Raw genomic sequence first — 5,033 nt, forward strand, 5'->3', positions numbered from 1 at the left:
TTCCGGCCAAAGCACAGTTGCACTACTGCACTTTTGAAAGTAGTTGAAGATGTAAGGAGTGATATTGACAGCGATAAAGTTGCCTTTCTTGTTCTTTTAGATCATTCGAAAGCATTTGATTCCATTGATCCCAATATACTTTGCCTTAAACTGAAACATTTATTTAAATTTTCTGAAAGAACAAGGGATCTTATATTTTCTTATCTTACGAATAGAAGCCAATCGGTATGTGTTGATAGCCGCTGTTCTAGTTATCTTCCAGTCTCAAGAGGTGTCCCACAGGGGTCTGTATTGGGCCCACTCCTTCTTACAGTTGCGCAACTGTGATTCATATGTATGCCGACAACGTGCAGCTGTATATGAGCTCCTCGCCGGAGAGGCTGATCGATGGCGTACTTCGACTAAATAATGACTTGGATAAGATAAACACATGGGCAAACGCCAACGGACTACTTTTAAATCCAACAAAGTCAAAGTGCCTTGTAATTGGTAGGAATCGGGTGACAATACCGCCCAATCTTGATGTGGCAATTGCTGGAGCCCCAATTGAGATTGTTTCATCTGCAAGAAACCTTGGTTTGGAGTTTGATGACAGACTTTCATGGAAGAATCATGTCAGTATGACAGTGGGCAGGACCTACGGCGTTTTACGAAACTTATATATGAGTCGACAGTATACCCCTTTGTCAATAAGAATGCTTTTGGCTAGGACATTTATTCTGCCGAAACCATTACACTCTTGCGAGGTTTTTTACGGTTGTGATGTAACTCATAGGAATAAATTGCACGTGGCCTTTAACGATGTCGTTAGATAAATTTTTGGTTTGCGTAGAAGAGACCGGGTATCTGACTTTGCCAGACAAGTATATGGTGTCTCTTTTAACTCGTTCCTTAAGATACGCTTGTTGCAAATGATCCACAAGATAATTTATACCAATTAACCGTCATATCTGGCTTCTGTATTGAGTTTTGCCAACTCTACAAGAGGTAAACAAGTAATACAAATACGTCATCAATATCGTGTATCTGAACAACAGTTCTTTGTTAATGCTATACGTCTCTGGAATAATCTTCCCAATAGTATTCAAATTATAAGTAATGAACGACAGTTCAAATCTTTGATTTATAATCATTTTAATTAATTATTTGTTTTGTTTTTTTATAACTATTTTTTAATTTATTTTATTAGTAACTTTGATTAAATTGTTAAATTTTCTTTAAAGTTTCTTTTTCTTCTTTTTTTATTTTGTTTAAACCTTTTTTTTAACTTAAATATTGTATCAGTAACTTTGCTTATATTGTTAAGTATTTTGTACCAATTATTGTTCTATTTAAATGAAAACTTGTTGAACTCATTGTATTTATCAATTTACTAACCCATTCTTTATATAGGACACTGTTTTTTGTATGGGTTTTATCATAATAAAATACAAATACAAATACAAATACAAATACAAATACAAATACAAATACAAATACAAATACAAACACAAATACAAATACAAATACAAATACAAATACAAATACAAATACAAATACAAATACAAATACAAATACAAATACAAATACAAATACAAATACAAATACAAATACAAATACAAATACAAATACAAATACAAATACAAATACAAATACAAATACAAATACAAATACAAATACAAATACAAATACAAATACAAATACAAATACAAATACAAATACAAATACAAATACAAATACAAATACAAATACAAATACAAATACAAATACAAATACAAATACAAATACAAATACAAATACAAATACAAATACAAATACAAATACAAATACAAATACAAATACAAATACAAATACAAATACAAATACAAATACAAATACAAATACAAATACAAATACAAATACAAATACAAATACAAATACAAATACAAATACAAATACAAATACAAATACAAATACAAATACAAATACAAATACAAATACAAATACAAATACAAATACAAATACAAATACAAATACAAATACAAATACAAATACAAATACAAATACAAATACAAATACAAATACAAATACAAATACAAATACAAATACAAATACAAATACAAATACAAATACAAATACAAATACAAATACAAATACAAATACAAATACAAATACAAATACAAATACAAATACAAATACAAATACAAATACAAATACAAATACAAATACAAATACAAATACAAATACAAATACAAATACAAATACAAATACAAATACAAATACAAATACAAATACAAATACAAATACAAATACAAATACAAATACAAATACAAATACAAATACAAATACAAATACAAATACAAATACAAATACAAATACAAATACAAATACAAATACAAATACAAATACAAATACAAATACAAATACAAATACAAATACAAATACAAATACAAATACAAATACAAATACAAATACAAATACAAATACAAATACAAATACAAATACAAATACAAATACAAATACAAATACAAATACAAATACAAATACAAATACAAATACAAATACAAATACAAATACAAATACAAATACAAATACAAATACAAATACAAATACAAATACAAATACAAATACAAATACAAATACAAATACAAATACAAATACAAATACAAATACAAATACAAATACAAATACAAATACAAATACAAATGCAATGAATGTTAGGAGTAGGTTACGAATATGACATTAAAATTTATGGCCAATTTCTAGGTGGCGCTTTAGCACCTAAATCACCTCAAATAGATTAATTGGACCAACATGTCAATATGGAACTCAAATGAGTTGAGAGTAGAAAACGAATCAGATATCCAATTTTGAGGGCCATGTATTAGCGACCACAAACACCCACAAATCGTACATGTTTACCGACAATGGTAATGTGGGGCCCAAATTAAAGATATTTGTGAGTTGAGCATGAATTCGATATCCATTTTTACAATATTTATATTTGTTTTTCACCTCTGCCTTTTCTAACCATTTTAGCGTTAGCTTTTGTATTTTCATGTAAAGGCTACTTTACAGCTGACCTGAATATGATCAAAGTTGAAAATTTGTGCTGGCAAAAAAGTCACAGTAAAAATTTGCAGGTTCTCTAATTTCTAACTGTCAACATTTTATTTCGCTCGCGCTTTCTTCTGCTGGCATATAAAGTACGCGAACGACTTCCAGTAAAAATTTGTGCGAATTTGCACAACTGCTATCAATAATGGAAAATATTTTGTTTACTTTCGATTTTCGACATTGTGTGGAAAACTATGCTGTGTTGGTGTATTCGTATGAAAAACACTTCTGGGAATCGATGGATATGAAATCAATTGCTGAATACAAGGAATTGATGTTGGTCATGATGTATTATTATTTTGTAATTATTGTATTAACATAAAAAATCGAAATAAAATTAGATCTAAATTATTTTCAACGAATTTTTTGGTTAGGTGATGGAAAAATCAACAACGGTTTAGTACTAAAACCAATAACGGTCTGGTGCTAAAACCAAAACAGATTGGTCTAAAAACCAATACCAGTTCGGTAGCAAGGTGAGTATTAAACGGTACTACTCATTCATACCATCCGGTAGTGATTTTGTACCATATGGTGTTGTTTTTCTAGCAATACCGTATTATACTGAAGTGAGCACGCTTGGTATCAACCTTTCTCTGGGTGTATGAAGGCTAAAGCTCCAACACGAAAAAGTCGAGGTCACTTGCAGCAGTATAATACGAGAGCAAAGTTTGAAAGGATAGCAATGGATGCAGCTGGACCATTCCCAATCAACGACTCAGGAAACCGTTATGTGCAAGTGGTCATGGACTATTTCAGCAAATGGCCAGTGGTTTTGCCATCCCAAATTAACACCAAATGTGCTCATTTCAATACCATACTGTATTGATATTTAAGCAATACCGTATGGTATGGATGACATGTAAAATGATTAGTACTGTTTGGTACTAGCTTTACACCCGAACTAGTATTGGATTCAATACCAATGTGTTACTTTTGCACCAAGTTGTTATTGTTTTAAGTACCAAACCTTAATGAATATTCCAACTCAAGGCGGATCTATAAAGCTGGTCTCACGCGAACAGCAGTTAACAGCCGGCCAAGTTTGACGGTATTAAGATGTAAAATTTTTGTTTGCATCCTCTTTGTTGTCATCTTCTTTCTCGCATATTCTCTGCTCACGTACGCACAAAACGTCGATCGGCTTGATGGCAAGATGGCGGAATGCACCATATGATTTGTGGTTGTTGTACAAATGAGGCCACCTTTATTTGTTTCGCCATGATTCAACCCTTAATGAACCAAAATAAAAGCCATTTAAAATAATTTTAATCTTATTTTGTTTCGATTATTTATGTTAATAACTACACTAATAGAAAAATGATGGTACTTTGCCAATACCGCCTGGTATTATTTTGCTCACGTCATTGGCAAAGATTTTTAATACCATTTGGTATCAATTCAATACAAGACGAAGGAGGCTATAAGGAAAGATAGCGTCACATTTATATTCTTGTCAACGCACCAGAAGTGTTGTTGGCCTTTCAGGCCTGGCTGGAGGGACGTGTTGGCGATGTCATCAAATAATTTGGCATGGCTGACCGTGTCGTGCCGTGTAGGTCCAGTGCCACGAGGACCGTCCTATCACATGGCCTGGGTTGATTGAAGCCACGGCAAATGTGTGGCATGCTAAGCTGTTGTTGTGCTGTGCAGTCTCCGAAATTCATGTTGATGCTCGGCGAATGGAAATTCTCCTACGAGGCTCGGGAGGAGTAATGCCGCAAGCGTCTTTGCCACTGGTGAGAGAAGGGAGATCGATCTGTACGACTCCCCCAAACTCGGGTCTTTCCCAGGCTTCAGTAGCGGGACCACTCTGCCCATTTTCCAGACATCGGGAACTATAAGAGTGTTCATAGACAGGTTGAGGACAGTGGTAAGGTACTCAACTCCAGGTGAATCCAGATTATTCAACATCAATTTGGAGATTCCGTCGGGACCCAACGCCTTAGATGATTTGG

General features: G+C 32.5%; 1 long non-coding RNA gene across 1 annotated transcript; it reads left to right on the plus strand.

Annotated features, from left to right (window-relative positions):
* Positions 1 to 3,517: 3,517 nt before the first annotated feature.
* On the plus strand, positions 3,518 to 4,347 carry LOC106094539 (uncharacterized). Its single transcript, XR_001222572.2, has 2 exons — positions 3,518 to 3,551; positions 3,625 to 4,347. It is a non-coding gene; the product is annotated as an uncharacterized LOC106094539 (long non-coding RNA).
* Positions 4,348 to 5,033: the final 686 nt, after the last annotated feature.

This window comes from Stomoxys calcitrans, chromosome 3 (genome assembly GCF_963082655.1).
Source record: "Stomoxys calcitrans chromosome 3, idStoCalc2.1, whole genome shotgun sequence".
NCBI lineage: Eukaryota > Metazoa > Arthropoda > Insecta > Diptera > Muscidae > Stomoxys > Stomoxys calcitrans.